General features: G+C 42.9%; 1 protein-coding gene across 3 annotated transcripts in view; it reads left to right on the top strand.

Moving 5' to 3' along the window:
* The first annotated feature begins 6,539 nt into the window (after window positions 1–6,539).
* The window catches only part of LOC129700843 (monocarboxylate transporter 13-like), a 33,111-nt gene continuing 19,609 nt past the window's right edge, over window positions 6,540–20,041 (top strand). For all 3 annotated transcript variants that reach the window (XM_055641599.1, XM_055641598.1, XM_055641596.1), the window contains exon 1: window positions 6,540–7,597. The gene's annotated coding sequence lies outside the window, so the exon portion shown is untranslated. The remainder of the gene's footprint in view (window positions 7,598–20,041) is intronic.

Raw genomic sequence — 20,041 nt, 5'->3', positions numbered from 1 at the left:
CTCCGTACAGACAACACCTGTAGTCAGGATCGAACCAGGGTCTCTGGCGCTTTAAGGCAGTAACTCTACCGCTGCACCACTGTGCAACCCTAAAAGTGCCACATCTAGGAAGGAAGTGTGGAAGACATTTAGAGATACAGCATGTAAACAGGTCATTCCGCCGACCATGTCCACACCGACCATCGATCATCCATTCACATGAGTTATATGTTATTTCGCTTTCTCATCCATCCATACACTAAAGGCAATGTTCAGTGGCCAATTAATCTATAAACCTGCACATCTTTGGTATGGGGGAGGAAACCAGAGCACCCAGACCAGAGGAATCCCAAGTGGTCACAGGAAGAATATGCAGACTCCACACAGACAGCACTCAAAGCCAGAATCGAACTCAGATGCAGTGTTGTGATGCAGTATGGCCCTTAATTGGTGATTGATTCAAGAGACTGACATCAGCAGGAAAAAGCTATTCTTAAGTCTGGATGTCCTGGCATTCAAGCTCCTAGACCTTCTCCAGAAGATAGAAGGGAGAAAAGGGAATGGCCAGGATACTTCCAGCTTCTTGATCCAAGGTGCTGTGAAGGTGACTGGATGGAAGAAAGTGACGAGCGTGTACTGGACTAGACTGCGTAAAGTTTGTGTTTATCAATGGGAAGCTTGACTGTGCTGGGGGAGAGAGTCCACTTTACAGACCCGGTTGGCTTTAACCACTTTTGGAAATGGACTGAGTTCTGTATGTCAAGTACAATATTCCACCAACGTCCATTGATAAGGTGACGTTGATAAGGTCCATTGATAAGGTTTCCAGTTTGTGAAATATTTCAATTGTCTCCAGAATTAATGATCTACCTGAACCTCTCACTCTGGCCTTTTACCCTCTTGAGATCTGTTCTTTGCTAACTGCCAACATGACATCGACCGTCTCAATGTATCCATTCCCCTTACTAACTCTAACCTACCCAGCCCACTACACTCAGATCATTAAGCAAGTAAGTAAGTAAGTAAGTTTATTGGCCAAGTGTTCACATACAAGGAATTTGCCTTGGTGCTCCACTCATAAGTAACAACAGGACATACAGTGACAATTACGAATGACTCAGAAAACACTAAACATTAATAATAATAAAACATTAATGATAAAACACCATTGATCAAGCATGTGAACCAACAAAATACCAGATCAAAAGGGAGGCTACAGATTTTTGGCTGTTGAGTAGAGCAACTTCTAGTGGATAAAAACTGTTTTTATGTCTGGCTGTGGCAGCTTTGATAGTCCGGAGTCGCCTTCCAGAGGGAAGCGATTCAAAGAATGATTAAGAACCAAACCATCAAACATGGTGCAGTTGTGATTTGGCAATCTGAGTTTTATCTTGCGAAGACAAATGCCAGCGTTCACGCACCTCCTCATACCTCCCTCTAGACCACGACTGCACCACATTGCACATCCGATATATTCTCCCAGTCACACACCTAACTTCCTCAGATTTTCCCTCCACGGCTTGTGGCTTTGTCCACCCTTCCCACCATCCAGAGACCCAAGCAGTTCTGTCAGAAGAAAAGGAGGTTGCTTTAATTTTTACCTACCTGGCATTCTGTGTTCACAATGCGCCCTCCCCTACAGAACGCCTCTGCTCAGACTACAGGTCCAATCCTGAATTGCCAGTTTCCATTATTGAATTCCCCATACCTTCCCTATCTTTGTCGGGCATTCTGCACTTTTCCAGCAAGGCCCAATGTACGCTTAAGGAACAGCACCTCAACTTTTGTCTTTAGTCTTTGGGAATCGGTATCAAATAAAAGTATTTCAGTCTTACTTCCCGCTGTTTATATAACGGGCCAATTCTGTTGTAAGGGTAATTATCTGTGATACCAACTTGTTTTTTTCTCGCCACAGAATTTTTCTTTTCATTGTAGGTTCAGCATCAATCTTCTTCTTGTGAATGAAACATAAATCAAAGGAATAGTTAGATCTGAAGCCAGGTGTTGAGCAGCCAGGTTATTGTCTCTGCATCAATGCTGACCTGCATTTCGTTTTTAAGAAGGAACTGCAGATGCTGGAAAATCGTTGCCTATTTCCTTCACTCCTTAGATGCTGCTGCACCCGCTGAGTTTCTCCAGCACTTTTGTCTGACCTGCATTTCATTGCTTAACATATCCCTTCGCTAGCTTTCACTCTCTCCAAATGCCCCTGTTATTCAATTTCACAGCCTATACACATTGGGATCACCTTGTCAATTCTAGCCTCACCATCTGTGAGGAATTCCCATTCTCCCATCCATCCTCCCTCCGGCATCTATACAATTTAAAACTACTGTAACTTGTTTTCTCTCTTTCCCATATCCAACCACGCATCTTCAACCTGAAACATTATCTGCTTCTCTTTCCATGGATTCTGTCTGCTCTGCTGGGCGCAGACAGTATTTTCAGTTTTTATTGCAAGTTTCTGGCCTCTACAGTTTTTCTTATTTTGATTGTCCATTGATCAGCAGGTCTTCATCAACTGTTGAGGGTGCTACCTCCTGGAGCAAGCAGATTTCTACCCCATCTAACCATTAAAAAGAAACACTAACTGCACAAAATTTGCTGCAGTGTCTCAATTAACTCTCCAAGCGTTTCAGGGGAGAGTGGTTGAGAGGCTCTTCACAGGAGTACACAGTCAGACCATGTGTCCTAAAAAACTGCTACAAGGAAGAAGATATTGTTTCGATTTCTACCAACCTCAGCCAAGATAGCTGAGGCAGGGGATACGGGGCGAAGGCAGGAATGGGGTACTGATTGTGGATGATCAGCCATGATCACATTGAATGGCTTGAAGGGCCAAATGACCTACTCCTGCACCTATTGTCTATTGTCTATTGTCATAACTCATAACCTCCGTGAGTTCTTCCAAAGCTCTGTCTACTTCACTTTGAGACTGTTGCCCAAACCTAACTCTCACCTGGTTAAGTATGGCCTTGAATTTTAAATTGTCATCCTTGAATTCAAATCTCTCCATAATCTCTTCCCTTCCGATCTCTGTAATTAGCTCCGGACTTCTCAGACACATTTCCAACTTGCAAATTCTCGTAACTGGTTGACTTTTCCAATTTCAGGTAACCCACTCCCTCTGTGTAAATGGCTCAATTGTATCCAAGAGAGAGTTAGATACAGCACTTAGAGCTAACAGAATCAAGGGATATTGGGAGAAAGCAGGAACAGGGTACGGATTTTGGATGATCAGCCATGACCGTATTCAATGGCAGTGCTGGCTCGAAGGGTTGAATGGCCTACTCCTGCACCTATTTTCTATGTTTCTATGTTAACATATATTGTCTTTCCACTGACTGGATAGCACGCAACAAAAAGCTTTTAAATGTCCCTCGGTACGCATGACAATAAACTAACTGTAACTGTATTCTCCACTCACGCACTCTCACCTGTCCACTTATGTGTCTTCTCCTCTTGTTTGCCTCTCCAAACACTCCGTCCCCCCCCACCCTCCCCCTCCAGCTGTCTCCATCTGTGCATCATCCTCTTCTTGTCTAGTTCCACGTCAGCTTTTAGCCTCTCCCCCTCCCTGCATCCCCTCTATTACTGCTGTAAACAACAATCTTTCCACCTCCCTTTCAGTCATGATACAGTATCTTGAGCTAAATTGTTGACTTACACCTTTTGTCCCCACAGCTGCTGCTTGTCCCATTGAGATCTTCCTGCGTTCTCTTTCTTTGTTCAGAACTTCAGCATTTACATAGAAACATAGAAACAAAGAAAATAGGTGCAGGACGCCATTTGGCCATATGAGCCAGCACCGCCATTCATTGTGATCATGGCTGATCATCCCCTATCAATAACCCGTGCCTGCCTTCTCCCCATATCCCTCGACTCCACTAGCCCCTGGAGCTCTATCTAACTCTCTCTTAAATCCATCCAGTCCCATTTACAGTCCCTTTTTCCCTCCTAGTTCTCCTTTTATCCTCTGGTGCAAAAGATCAGTTGGACATTGAGTTGGCATTTCATTCCGTGGCAATTTTCACAATTAGAAGAATTTCATGGAGACACAAGGAACTGCAGATGCTGGAAACTTAAGCAAAAATACAAGGTGCTGGAGGAACTCAGCAGGTCAGGCAGCATCTGTGGAGGGAATGGAGGGGCGATGTTGCAGGTTGGGAATCTTCTTCGGATTTTCACTGCAGTGTCCTTCGTTCAAATATTTTAAGCTGTTTCAGCCAAGACTTTTCCTCCATTCATAAGCTCAGAAGAAGGAATATTCACCGATACAGACAATTGGACTCCAAGTAGGTGGCTCACAACCATCTCTCAAAGACAACGATGTACCTGTATAACACGCAAACTGAAGTTTTTCATGGTATCTCAGTACATGTGACAACAATAAGACAATACTCATCAGGAAGGCTGGCTCAGTCCTGGGGGCGGAGTTGGGAGGTGGTCTTGGAGGGGAGGATGCTCCTCAAATTGCAGAGCATCTTGTACAATGCAGCTCACACCCTCCGTGACACACTGGTCAACCTGAGGAGGACCTTCAGCAACAGACTGGTTCCACCAAGATGCAGGACAGAACACCACAGGAGATCCTTCTTCCCCATGGCTCTCAAACTTTCCAATCCTTCCCCATCTGTCGTGGGGTAGACTGAGAGTGAGACTTTCCACTCATCACTTTAATTTCATGTTTTGTGTATTTTGTGTGTTTTATGACTGTTGGCAGATCAATTTCCCTCCTGGGATAAATAAAGTTCTATCATATCTTATCGTACCAATACCAATTTTGGATGATCAGTAAATATTAACCTTAACCATGCTTATATCCAACATTTGAATATCAAATAAAAGGTCCTGCGAAGGTTTCATGAATTAGCTTTCATGGAAAGTTATTTTTATGATATATATTTTAAAGTAGCAAGTGTTGGTCCTCTGTACTAGTTAACGTATTTGTCCTCTGTACTCAAAAAGGCAAAATCAGAAATAGGAATCCTAACTGATTTTCCTATTCGTAGCCCTTGGGCATTCAGTACAGCAAAGCACATCCAGCCTGGGACTAAACGCAGGTATCATACAGAAAATCTAACGTACCTATCAGCAGATCTGATCGCAACTGTGTAAAAACATAGTTTTTAGACCTTTCATCTGATCTGAAACAAAACACAAAGCGCTGTATGTCATGTCATAAGGTCATGTGATAGGAGAAGAATTTGGCCATTAGCCCTATCAAGTCTACTCTGCCATTCAATCATGGCTGATCTATCTCTCCCTCCTAAGCCCATTCATCCACCTTCTTCCCATAACCTCTGGCACCTGTACTAATCAAACATCTATCTACCTCTGCCTTAAAAATATCCACTGATGGCCTCCACAGCCTTATGTGGCAAAGAATTCCACAGATTCACTACCCTCTGACTAAAGAAATGTCTCCTCATCTCCTTCCTAACAGAACATCCTTTTATGGTTATGACCTCTTGTCCTAGACTCTCCAACTAGTGGAAACATCCTCTCCACATCCACTCTATCCAAGCTGTATACTATTCAGTGTGAAGAAGGGTCTTGACCCAAAACATCACGTATTTTTTCCTCCCCTGATGCTGCCTGATCTGCTGAGTTCCTCCACCACTCTGTGATTTGCACATCTGTGTGTTTTCATGCATTTCCAGAGGGCTCATATGTCTTCATCTGACCTGACATGTTGGCACCTCTTTCCACAGAAGCCGTCTAATCTATTAAGTATTTCCAGCATTTTATGTTTTAGCTTTTATTTTTTGTTTTAAGTTTCTCCTTCAATTTTTGAAAATTGGTATCAAAACTGCTACCATCATGGGGATATAAATCACAGATAACTCTATGCCATAATTCAATGTGGTTATGTCTTGACCAAGCTTGGCAATACTGATGACTTGATGTTGAGTAAACTCCATCCAACAGTGAAACAGATTGTAATAAAGAAGATGAATACCATATAACCATATAACAATTACAGCACGGAAACAGGCCATCTCGACCCTTCTAGTCCGTGCCGAACACATAATCTCCCCTAGTCCCATATACCTGCGCTCAGACCATAAAAACCTCCATTCCCTTCCCATCCATATAACTATCCAATTTATTTTTAAATGATAAAAACGAACCTGCCTCCACCACCTTCACTGGAAGCTCATTCCACACAGCTACCACTCTCTGAGTAAAGAAGTTCCCCCTCATGTTACCCCTAAACTTCAGTCCCTTAATTCTCATGTCATGTCCCCTTGTTTGAATCTTCCCTACTCTCAGTGGGAAAAGCTTTTCCACGTCAACTCTGTCTATCCCTCTCATCATTTTAAAAACCTCTATCAAGTCCCCCCTTAACCTTCTGCGCTCCAAAGAATAAAGCCCTAACTTGTTCAACCTTTCTCTGTAACTTAGTTGCTGAAACCCAGCAAACATTCTAGTAAATCTCCTCTGTACTCTCTCTATTTTGTTGACATCCTTCCTATAATTAGGTGACCAAAATTGTACACCATACTCCAGAATTGGCCTCACCAATGCCTTATACAATCCTATCATTAAACGTTTAACTTTCATTTTGTGTATATTAACAAAGATCTCGGAGGGTTGTATAACTGGGGGATGTTACAGAGACATGGCGGGATGATAATATGGAAGGATTTGAGCACAATTAGTGTTGAACTTGAACCTTCAGGTCCAATAGGTCTACCGTGGTTAAGCAAATCCAATAATTTTTCCAGTCTTTTAAATGCACGTATTATCTGAGAATGCATGTGATTTTATTTCAGAAGCACATGATGGGCTGTAAAATGCATGTCATGTAACACTATACAATATACAGATCCTTTGTATATTTATATATCTCGTAAAATGGGAAAATGTTACGAAAAACTGTTATACATTTTAGTATGTTTTGTACCACGAAGCAATGGGGAGACGAGTGGACTGGAGTTGTTTTCATTGAGGCAAGAGAGACGACATGGTGAATTAATTAATGTTCAAAATGATGAAGGGCACGAATATCATAAACCGGGTTGAAGCGGTTTCCCCTGGAGAGGGTTAGCAAATCGAGGTCTCTGATTCAAGCCATTTATAGATGGGAACCGAGAAGTGAGTGGCGGCGAGCGGAGAAGAGAGGGGCAGTAAAGAGTCAAGAAGCGAGTGGCTACAATTGAGGAACGGCGTTGAATCGAGGAGCGGCAATGAGACAGTCAGTCGCTCGCTGTGTTTGTTAACTTTCGTTAACACGTGGCATTGAAACAGAATCGGGGAACTCACTAACATAGTTGCGAAGATGCGACCGCCGGCTGGAATGGCAAAAGTTAAAGGAGAAAGTCAGAGTTGATATGGGCCTTTATAAGTTCTGGAGAGGCACAGCCTGTTGATTTGTCCCGTCAAATGCAAATGTAAAATAGCAGCGATGGGCTGGCTGGCGATGGGATCAATTGGCTGAATTTAGGCTTGGCAGATGATAAAGTATCCACTGAAAGCGCGCCAACTATTCAAGTGAAGAAATAACCCGATTGTCTGTGAGCTCAACTCAACAGGGAATTATTTCCTCGTCATTGCAACCACTTTCCTGGGCCACTGACAGAAGCAAGAGAATGTATCCGGGCGGTTAAAGCAGGTAGGGTTCAAGCAGTGTGTGTGTGTGTGTGTGTGTGAGGGGAGAGAGAGAGATAGAGAAGATAGATAGATATATACATACATAGGTAGATACAAGGAAACTAGAGGGGGGCAAAGTGAGAGATACAAGAAAGTCACAGAGAGAGGGGCAGGGGGGCGGCGAGGAGGAGAGAGAGAGGGGCAGTAAGAGAGGCAGGGGAGAGGGAGGGAGAGACAATTGAGGGAAGGGCGTTGAGAGAGAGAGCGGGAATGAGAGGGGCAGAGTTTTGAGAACTTTCGTTAAGGGTGGCATTGAGACAGAATCGGGGAACTCGAGGGAGTTGCGAAGAGAGAGAGAGAGAGGCCGGCTTGGAAGGGGAGAAAAGTTAAAGAGAGAGAGTCAGAGTTGATAGGGCCTTTATAAGTTCTGGAGAGGCAGAGAGTTGATTTGTCCCGTCAAATGCAGATAGAAGAGGCGAGGGCTGGCTGGGGAGGGAGGGAGGGAGAGAGAGCAGAGAGAGCAGGGAGCGGCTTGCAGAGATAAAGATCCAGAGAGGGGCAGATTCAAGAGAAGAGGGAGGGAGGGTCTGTGAGCTCAACTCAGAGGGAGGGATTTCCTCGTCATTGAGACCACTTTCCTGGGCCAGAGACAGAAGGAGGGAGATGTAGAGGGAGAGAGGCAGGGAGAGTTCAAGCAGAGTGTGTGTGTGTGTGTGTGTGCAGAGAGAGAGAGAGAGAGAGAAGATAGAGAGAGATATACATACATAGGTAGATACAGAGAGACTAGAGGGGGGGGCAAAGAGAGAGAGATACAAGAGAGTCAGAGAGAGAGGGGGCAGGAGAGAGACAGAGAGAGAGAGAGAGGGGAGGGAGAGAGGGGGAGAGATTCAGAGAGAGAGACAGACGGGGAGAGACAAAACCATATCTTGCGGCGAATTGCCCAGGAAGAATCTTAAATTGAACAGAGTGAGGGAATGGCTCAGTAACGTACATCGCATGTGTTTCGGTCGGAACCGTAGGAGATCCATTGTTGTTCCTGGAGCCAGACTCCATTCCTGCGGGCGGTGGGTTATTTATCAGTGTTGTTGTTGTTGTTGTTGTTGTGTTTGCCATCGTTATACGAACAGATTTCAGGTTTGCCGTGTGGGTCTGCACCTCCCCATCCTCTGGGTCCGTCTGTCCATTCCCTCCACAGACCCACTCATCTCCTCCGGCACCTTGTGCTTTGCTCAAGATTCCGGCAACTGCAGCTCTTTCCTTGTGTCTCCATCTCTCTCTCTCCCCCTCCCCTCCCCTCCCTCTCTGCTGCCTGTGCTTTTCCTGGTTGCTCAAACACAGCGGATCGCAGCCGCCGTTGTCCATCTCCCTGCAGACTAATTACCATCTCTCGGCAGTAAGATGCGCAAATGGGTAGAGAGCAGGGGTGGATTAACCATTAAGCAGACTAAGCACGTGTTTAGGGCACCAGGGCCAAAGGGGGCACCACAAAGTTGGGAAAAGGGTGAAAAGAAAAAAAAACGAATGAAGATTTGTAAAAAAAAATCCTTATCTCCACTTTTTATGTAATTGTTGAAAAGTTAGAAACGGAAATGAGGAGACGAAAGGTGTCACTGAAATAGCAGACAGATTCTCTTGTCTGACAGATGTCCCTAATGCCACCCAACAAGGTGCTAATTCCCAATGATCAGAAAGTGAAAGGTACTCAAAGACTTGTCAGACACTCATTGATGCTTATCCAGATGACATGAACAACACTTTCTCTACAGAGCTTCAGCAGTTCCATTCATATGTTCTTCATAAGTTTAAAACAACCAAGAAAACATCTTTCACTCACATGGAACTTTACAGCACAATTACAGAAGACAAACTAGAGAGTGCCTTTCCAAATGTTGAAATTGCCTTAAGAATATTTTTAACATTAATGGTCACCAACTGCACAACAGAGAGGTCTTTCTCACAACTGAAACGTATAAAAAACCCAAATAGATCAGTTATGCTTCAAGAAAGACTCGACTCAATGTGTATATTAATAATTCAAGCAGATTCTGAGAAGTATTAATTTCGAGGATGTTATCAGTGATTTTGCGAAAATGAAATGTAGAAAAATGCCTTTCAGGTCATGAATATTGGAACTTTGATACATTTAACTTGTGAAATATTAAAATTGATGTTGTATTGCATTTTTGTAGAACTTTATGTAGCCCAAGCTTGGCTTAGTTTGTACAGTATATTGTGTTATCATATGAATACATTTTTGTACTGCTGCAACCTGCATTGTATATCTGGTCAGACATGTCAACAACTAAAATGGACTGGATCAGTGTGGAAAGGAGGGGGGCACCAAGATTGGTCAGTGCTTAGGGCACCAGTGAGCCTTAATCCGCCCCTGGTAGAGAGGGAGGGGGGGTGTTGGCTGTAAACATTGGCATTAAACTGGATATTCCAATAGTTGGGGGGAGGATGAGTCTAGGGTCTCGACCCGAAACGTCACCCATTCCTTCTCCAGAGATGCTGCCTGACCCGCTGAGCTACTCCAGCATTTTGTGTCTACCTCCGAAAAGTCATCTGTTCCTTTTCTCTTGAGATGCTGTCTTATCTTTTGCGTCTACCATTGAGCTGTTTGCAATGCATTTTAAACGCATCCGTTCTGTGTTTAATCTGGGCAACCAATGCAAAATTTCAGAGCTGGTGCAGAAATTTAAATCGCCTAAGGCCATACTGAATATGTCAAAGCTTTCTGGAACCAATTCAAACGTGTGTTAGCTGTTATAGGATATTTAATAATAATAATAAACTGTATTACGGACTCGAGGTGTAGACAAGGGGCAACATTATATTAAAATGTATTGCATATTAAAAAATATTATAGTACATATAAAATCTTAGTATATCACTTATAAAAACATCCTAAATTATATATTTAAAAAAAAAACACAATACATGAATTAAAAATCCAGATTAAATGAATGATCAATGTCCTACAACGATACCAGTGTCTCCACAGCTGGGATTCGTAGCGTGTAGTGCTAGGCAAATATGTTTGACAAGGCAACAATAATTACATTTTTAAAGTCATTTATCCTGCAAATGAATTTATACATATGATTTCTTTGGATAGCTTCTAAAGTACTGACTTCTGCAGCCACAAACATGTTACTAGCACTGCACCATCTAGGTTTCCTTAGCAGTGTTCTCATGGCATTGTTATATGCCACCTTTAGTCTCTGAAAACTTGTCTTTCCATAGTTCGACCACAGGTGCGCAGTGTAGAGTGGTGTGCAATATGCTCTAAACAGCGACATCTTCACCACATCTGTACACGCACCAAATTTACGCAAGAGAATATTTGCCTGTACATACAGCATATACGCCATTGCCTTTAAATATCCTCATCATCTGTCATTTGTTCTGTAATAAAATGCCCTAGATATTTTACCTTATTACAGACACTAAGATTATTGTCAGACAATTTAAAATCAGGAAATTTTAGACATTTATCCTCTTTGGTTCTACAGATCATAACAGCACTCTTACTAGCATTATATTTAATATCAAGTTCCACACCGTACACAGAACATATAGTAAGGAGCTGCTGGAGACCATCGCTAGATGGACTAAAGACCACAAGATCATCTGCATACATAATATGATTCACTAAAATATTACCAATCATGCACCCAGTATTACAGGCTTTCAATTGTTTGGACAGATTGGACAAATTTACATTAAAAAAAAAATCAGATTGCATTAGCCCGCGCACATAGAGTTGATGATAACTATATATTTATGTATCTAATTTTGTTCCATGTTTGATTTTTTTAAAAACAATCGAATGTGTGTGTAAGAGTCGCGTCCTAAATACACAAACCCACCCAAGCCCATAGCGAGGGGAAGTTGCAACTCAGTTGTAACACTTGGGATAAAGTGGGCGCGCAATGTCTTTTGTCAGGGTTTGTATCGTTCTCCGGCCGTGAGAAGCACAGGGCCCAGGCCGTTTATCTGCTCCACAATCTCTGATGAAAGTACTGTACTTGTACAACGAAAGTCCCTGTTCAAATGTGTGTAAATCACCTATCCCTCCTTCGAGAATAGTTAACAGGGAAGGGCAATGTGAGATAATGTTGAAGGATTGTGGACTGTACGGGGGAGTGTGTGAAAATGAAGCATTGGGGAAAGATTCACCAATGCAAAAAATACTTAATAGTGAGTAATGGCACAGAATATGCCCAATCTGCTATTTATGCCCCTAATTGAGTCTCCCAGTGTAACGTAATAACTCAGTTTTCTTTTTTTTTCCACCTATGAACTAGAGACCCCGTTTAACATCTCTGGGGTATTCACCTTGCCTATTCCCTCAGCAAGCAAGTCCCCAAATTCTCACCACTGACTGCTTAAAGCAGTTTTTGTGGCATTCACTATTATCTTAAAAAAAAAGACACAACGTGCTGGAGCAGCTACAGTTAACTCAGCGGGCCAAGCAACATCTCTGGAGAAATGGATAGGCATTGTTTCAGGTCAGGACCCTTCTTCACTCTGCAGTTCCTTGTGCCACTCTTAAATTAGACAGACGGCCATTACTTCAGCTCTTCCCTGGGAGAGGCAATGCTGTTTCTATTTTTATCAAAGCTCATTTGAAACTTTAGAAACAAGGAACTGCAGATGCTTGTTTACAAAAAAAAAAGACACAAAGTGCTGGAGCAACTCAGCAAGTCAGGCAGCATCCCTAGAGAACATGGGTAGGTGACGTTTCGGGTTGGGACCCTTCTCCAGACAAAATCTTTGTGTCTTCATTTGAAATTTTGCCTTTCATAATGTATTGACCTTTATTTATTCACTCTCCAGATTTCTGAACGAAGTAGTTTGAGCCAATCTATGCATGGGGCCAGGGGCTGTGTGGGTGTCGGGAGAGGCTCATAAGTGAATAAGACTTGGACATGGGCAACGTTTTTAATGAGCTTGGGTGTTGAAGCTGGAAACTAGCCGAAACACAAAGGAATAAACAAGCCTAGAAGTACAAATATTCCAGCTTGTGGGCTGTGATTAAAAATCCATGGCAAACAATCCACAATTGACAACTCTTGTTCAGTACATTGTTTAATGAAGCTTTCATTTTGCTATTGGCGATATTGAAGTTTTTATTAAGTTAATTAATAAGTTTATTGGCCAAGGATGTACACATACAAGGAATTTGCCTTGGTGCTCCGCTGGAAAATAACACACGACATACAATAAACAATAGTTTAAACATGTGAATTAAATAAAATACCAGAGCAAAAGGAGGCTACAGACTTTTGGCTATTGAGTAGAGCTACTACTTGTGGGAAAAAATACAGTTTTTATGCCTGGAATCGCCTTCCAGAGGGAAGTGCTTCAAAGAGTTTGCGGCCAGGGTGAGAGAGGTCAGAGATGATCTTACCCCCTCGCTTCCTGGCCCTTGCAGTGTACAGTTCGTCAAAGGGGGGAAGGTTGCAGCTTACAACCTTCTCAGCTGATTGAATGATTCGCTGCAGCCTCCGGATGTCGTGCTTGGTGGCTGAGCCAAACCAGACCATGATGGTGAAGGTGAGGACAGACTCTACAATGGCCGTATAGAATTGGACCATCATCGCCTGTGGCAGATTGTGTATCCTCAGCTGCCGCATGAAGTACATCCTCTGTTGTGCCTTTTTGATTGGAGTTGATGGTGGCCCCCCATTTAAGATCCTTGGAGATGATGGTTCCAATGAACTGGTTTAGCATTAGCTGCAAAACCAGCAGGATGCTCCTCAGCTTCTTCCCGCAGGCTATAAGACTGATAAACGGACTTTGCCCCCTGCCAAAGTATCGCGCACCAACCACCAACCTGGACACACTGCAGCAGAGCCACTGTCGTGCCGCTGCCGATCGGAACGCCTGTTGATGTTTAGTAGAGAGTAGAGTGTTTAATTTGTTCATGATATATGTATTTTTATTTCTATTTATTTTTTACTGCACACTGAATGGACACTGGTTGAGCAACATTTTTTTGTTTCCTCTGGGTATGTGAGTACTCAGGAAAATGACAATAAAGATATACTATACTATACTATAAACTTAAAAGAGTCCACAGATGTGACTGTGGTGTTGTTGATGGTGAGTGAGCAGAGGGGAGGGGGATCTCTCCTAAAGTCTACTATCAGTTCCACTGTCTTAAGAGCATTGAGCTCCAGGTTGTTACGAAGGCACCAGGACACCAGCTGTGTCATTTCCTGTCTGTAGGCAGATTCCGCCCCATCCTGGATCAGTCCAAATCAGGGTTTTGCCATTATTTTTATATAACAAAAACATTTTTTATATATAGGATACACTTTGATCAAATCCCAGGGATTTACCTATCTAAATGTTTTGTAAGATATCCAGTACCTCCTATAAGTGAGTTTGGTATTCCGACTGCACATGCCCAGGTCATAGGTCACTCGCTATAAGCATTCTCGGTAGCTGTGTTGCTGCGTGTGTGCAGGCTTGTGTTTCGTCCGTGGTCATGGTCGGGCCCGGGTCTCTGGCGCTACGGGCGCTGTTGAGTTGCTGCTGGGCCGTCCCTGTCCCCTCCCGGGTGTCCCGTCCCTGTCCGGGGGCTGCCGGAGGTGTCTGGGTGGCCCTGGGCTGGCGGGGCGCCGGGGGGGGGGGGGGGGGGGGGGGGGGCTCTAGCTCTGGCTCGGCTCCAGTTCCTGGGGGGGGGGGGGGGGGGGGGGCGGGGGGGGGGGACAGTTGTCTGCGCCTCTTGCCTTGTCCAGTGGCTGTTGGTTGGCCCCCTCGGTGCCAGGGGTTGTGAGTAGTGATGGGGATGTAAGGATGTTTCAAGGGAATATGAAGAAGTTGAGTGAGTGAGGATGGTGTGGAACGTGAAAAATATGTGACATTATCTGCTATACTAGAACCAGTAAGAGATTGGGAAATGTTGATGTTACAAAGAATCAACCGTCCTTGTGCACAAGTTATTGAATTGAATGCTAACATGCAGGTACAGCAGGTGACTAGGGAGGCAAATTAAATAGTGGCCTTTGTCACAAGAGGATTTGAGTACCAAAGTAAAGATGTCCTGCTACAGTTGTACCTTGCATTGTGGACAGAATGTGTCCCAAGGAATGAGAATGCAATCAGTGTTAAAAGCAGAAAGGATGGGGGAATAGTTCTATGAGAGACTTGGGTTTGGTTCATGGGGAGGAGTTGGTGGGCAATGAGGAAGAAAAGTCAGAATGTGGAATGCAGTGCTTACTTAAGGAGATGATCCCACACAACTAGGAGACCGACCAGCATTATTGGTATTGGTTTCTTGTTGTCATGTGTGCAGAGATACAGTGGAAATCTTTGTTTTGCGTGCTGTCCAATGTGCTCATCATTTTATAGATGAGTGCAATCAAACCATAGTCTGAAGAAGCGTCTCGACCCGAAAAGTCATTCATTCCTTCTCTCCAGAGATGCTGCCTGTCCCACTGAGTTACTCCAGCATTTTGTGTCTACCTTCGATATAAACCAGCATCTGCAGTTCTTTCTCACACATTCCATACACAAACACAACGGGTAGTGCAAAGAGAAAATAAACAATGTGCAGAATATAGTGTTCCAGCTGCAGAGAAGTGCAGATAAAAATATGCTTGATCCACTATGAGATAGATTGGAGGAATGGCACAACATCCTTAGCTTCAAGAGGATGTGATCAATAGTCAGACAACAGCGGGGAAGAATTGTCACTGATCCTTGTGGTACATGCTTTCAAGCTTTTGTTTCTTCTGCCAGCTGGTGGGAGAGAAGATTCTAATATTTTACCTTGTATGTATCGTTAGCTTTTAGAAATGTTTGAATGGTGCACTGACTGGCCGACATTTTTTAATTTTGTTGTACATGGTTCATGTTACAATGACAATAAAAAACTATTCTATTATTTTCTATTCTATTCTATTCTATTCTATTCTAAGAGAGAATGACCAGGGTGTCATTGATCCTTATATGTTGGCTGTTTTCTTGAGGCAGCGAAAATTGTAGATGGCGTTGGATTTGTGGAGGGTGGAGAGAATGGTTTGCATGATGCATCTTGTGGTCATGGGCCAAACCAAGTAATGATGCATCTGGACAGAAAGCTTTCTATGGTGTTTCTTAGAAATTGATAAGAGCTGAATTTCCTTAGCCTTATCGGGAAGTGCTTTTGTGACCACAGTGTCAGTGTGGTTGGATTCAGTGATTATTGGTGATATTTATGCTCAGAATAATTGAAGCTCTTGGTCATCTCCACTTCAGCACTATTGATGCGGTCGGTCTAGGGTGTGTTCATCAACCCCTTTCCTGCTTCTTCATTTGCTTGACTTTGAAGGAAACATTCCTATCTTGACACCAGGTTGCTAAGCCTTCGATCGCCTTCTTGTGCTCTGCCTCATCATTGTTTCTGATGGTTAGATAAGGGAGCTGGGCGGAAGAGATAACCAGAGCTGTCGAAGCAGACCGTCACGGGGTGGTAGATGGAGAGTAAGAAGTTCGAAGTGATGATGAGCTGCAGTTGAGTTTGCAGAGATAAAGCACTCTGAGAAGAACAGTGGAAGATGGCACGGTTTTGGTGTGGGATGAGGACACTAGCGAAAGAGTGTCCTCAATAGTGAAAGAGCTGAGAGATGTGATCAGAACACATGATTATGCCGATAGCCCACCCTGTGCATGCTGGCCATCAAGTTCTGACCCATACTGATCCCATCTACCAGCACTTGGCCCGTGACCTTTAATATGGGCTCATTGGAAAACCTATTAAATGTTGTGAATATAACATCTATCATCTCCCCATGCGAATTATTTAATAGGGTATGTATCTTGAAATGAGATGAAAATCTGAAATATACAATTAAAGGACAGTCGAATGTCAAGAATGTAAAAAAGTTGAAACTAAAATTGCTTAAGGTGTTCAGGAGGGACAATGTTTTATCAGTAAAGGGGGAGATCTATGCAATCAATAGCTTATCAAGAACCATGCTGCCATCTCCTGCCATTAAGAGGCACTGCAAAGTAAAAATAGTAAAGATAGTCTCAGTGCTTGAGTAACTCAGCGGGTCAGGCAGCAGCTCGGGGGGAAAAAAGATCTGAGAAGAAGGGTCACGACCCGAAACATCACCCGCCTTTTACTCCAGAGATGCTGCCTGATCCACTGAGTTACTCCAACGCTTTGTGTCTATCTTTGATATAAGCCGGCATCTGCCATTCTTTGTTTTGAGATAAAAAACAGCACTTTGGGATCTACAAAGGATCTTGAATTTCCAATGTATTTATTCTGAGCACTATTACGTGGCTTAAAAGTTGACAACATTTGTGAGGGGAAAAATGACGTGCTGACTTAAATTGAGAAACACGTCTCTCCTTCTTCCCAATGCAAATAATCCCTCTTTTAAACCTCACAAATGTTGCAAATAATCCCTCTTTTAAACCGTCTACTTTAGATGTGGTGTTTGCTCAATGGTGAATTAAGGAATCAATACTGTGGGAGACCTCTATCAGAAGGGGACTCTCTCCTCTTTTCAAGAACAGCAGGAGAAATATGATTTGAAAGCCAATAATTGTTTTAGATATCTCCAACTTCGAGATTACATGAAAACATATACACAAGATTGTTCTCTTATGGGTCCTGATATACTAGATGAATGTTTGAATAGACATGCCGAGCAAGTTGATATCTTACATTTATAATACCCTTCTAAATATTAACACTCCACCTTCTGAGATTTACAGGCAAGTATGGGAGGACGAGCTGGGTCAACCCATTTCGAGAGATATATGGGATGAAAGCCTATAATACGTACATTACTGTTCTTTAAATGCCAGGCATTGCCTGATACAATTTAAAGTATTGCATAGGTTATACTACTCAAAGACCAAATTGAACAAGATCTTCCCAACTGTTTCTCTTCTTTGTGATAAATGTCAATCTCAAGAAGCCACCCTAACATACTTTTGTATCCTGTATAAAAATACAAAACGTCAGGATGGAAATATTCGAATGGTATGTTAGCATTCATAGCAAAAGGATTTGAGTATAGGAGCAGGGAGGTTCTACTACAGTTGTACAGGGTCTTGGTGAGACCACACCTGGAGTATTGCGTACAGTTTTGGTCTCCAAATCTGAAGAAGGACATTATTGCCATAGAGGGAGTGCAGAGAAGGTTCACCAGACTGATTCCTGGGATGTCAGGACTTTCATATGAAGAAAGACTGGATAGACTCGGCTTGTACTCGCTAGAATTTAGAAGATTGAGGGGGGATCTTATAGAAACTTACAAAATTCTTAGGGGGTTGGACAGGCTATTCCCCGATGTGGGGAAGTGTCACAGGAGGACTTACTTTTTTCACATCTCTGAAGCCACAGAAGGTAGTTGAGGCCAGTTCATGGATATTTAAGACGAGTTAGATGTGGCGTGGCTAAAGGGATCAGGGGTGAAGGCAGGTACTTTCTATATTCAATATTATTTTTTAAAACTCCGCTAGGAATGTCAGAGGGCTGCGCTAATCTAACGATATTTCAAAGACGCTGCCTTGACTACGGTTTAATAACTGCGAAAAAACTGATACTTAAATTCTGGAAAAAGATAACAGTCCCCATAGTGAGACCGAGACACTTCTAGAGGGGGGATCTTATAGAAACTTACAAAATTCTGGTAAGGGGTTGGACAGGCTAGATGCAGGAACATTGTTCCCGATGTTGGGGAAGTCCAGAACAAGGGTGGTAGTGTTGGGTGAGGGGCTTACGGAAGGGTAGTTATATCTCCGCTTCTTTTTACCTTTTCTAGTTCTGTTTTTTTCCCCCTTTTTTTTCTCTTCTTTTCATTTTTCTTTCCTATCTAGTTAATAGTTTATAGAAACATAGAAACATAGCAAATAGGTGCAGGAGTAGGCCATTCAGCCCTTCGACCCTGCACCGCCATTCAATATGATCAGGATAGAGGGGAAAACTCCTTTAGCCAATGAACCAAACTATGAGAAGTTCCAGAGATTCACTTTTTGAAAAAAGTTCACACATCTCGAGAGTGGTGACCCCTTGTCCTGGATCTCTGGAACTCTCCTGCCCACCCCTTAAGAAGGTAGTTTCTAGGCCCTCTCAGTTCATTGGAGTATAAACCAAGTCTATCCAGTCTTTAAAGACAGCGAGTTAAATCAGTGGCCCTTGCACTCCCTCTATGGCTAAAGGGAGACCAAAACTGTACGCAATACTCCAGGTGTGGAGAGACAACTGCAGGTACGGGATACTGAAAGTTGGATACCATGATCAGCCATGATCATGCCTGAATGGCGGTGCAGGCTGCATCTCGAAGGGCCGAATGGCCTTTCCCTGTCCTGCACCTATTTTCTATGTTTCTAAACATATTCAATATTATTTTCCTCCTCAAAACACTCCCCCCAGTTTAGGTCAGCAAACAGATATTGCCTTCAAACTATAATATATATTGTAATGTCAGAGGGCTGCGCTAATCTAACGCCTATTTCAAAAGACGCTGCTCTTTGACCTACGCCAGTTTAATCCAATCTGCGAAAAAACTTGTGCTTTAAGTTTGATACTTAAATTCTGGAAAAAGATAACAGGTCCCCATAGTGAAGATAAGATTCGTGTATCACATGAAATGACCGAGACACTGCTTCCTGTTTGCCACATCTCTATCCACATGCTTGAAATGACTAATCTCTTATGTGGGCATCTAGAGTTTCCCCAAAAAAATAACCACTGGTCTGTAATTTCCCACGTCTCTCCCTCCCTTCTTAAAAAGTGGGGTTACTGACAAAACCTCCAGATCAAAGAGTTTCAAAATTATTATGGTCTCCTTTTATCCTGAAGTTCTTCAGCCTATCTGGCCCTGGGGATTTATGGCCTTGAACACAGTTTACTCAAAACCACTTCCCCGAACCTGGATTTCACTCAATGTAACTCCTTTGGGTGCTATTTCGGGCAAATTACTTCCTTAGTGAAGACGGAACCAAGTAGTTATTCAATTGGTCCGCCATATCCTTGTTTGATCAACTCACCTGTTTCTACTGTTCATTTGTTTTTTAATCTCTTTTCTTTTCACATATCTATAAAAACTTTTGCAGTCAGTTTTTATGTTCCCTGCCAGTTTTCTTTCATAATCTATTTTTCCTTTCCTAATTAAGCCCTTTGTCCTCCTCTGCTGGTCTTTGAATTTCTCCCAGTCCTACGGTATGCTGCTTTTTCTGGCTAATTTGTACGCATCATCCTTCGCTTTGATACTATCCCTGATTTCCCTTGTTATCCATTGATGTACTACCTTCCCTGATTTATTCTTTTTCCAAACTGGTATGAACAATTTTTGACGTTCATCCATGCAGCCTTTACATGTCGTTCCATGGCATATCCACCGTCAACCCTATTCGAATTAATTGCCAGTCAATCTTGGCCAATTCACGTCTCATACCCTCAAAACCTTTCTTTAAGTTCAGAACCATTGTTTCAATAAAATGTCAATCC

The sequence above is a fragment of the Leucoraja erinacea genome, chromosome 10 (assembly GCF_028641065.1).
Source record: "Leucoraja erinacea ecotype New England chromosome 10, Leri_hhj_1, whole genome shotgun sequence".
Taxonomy (NCBI): domain Eukaryota; kingdom Metazoa; phylum Chordata; class Chondrichthyes; order Rajiformes; family Rajidae; genus Leucoraja; species Leucoraja erinaceus.
Note: the sequence above shows the minus strand (reverse complement) of the source record. Positions and strands in the feature narration are given on the sequence as shown.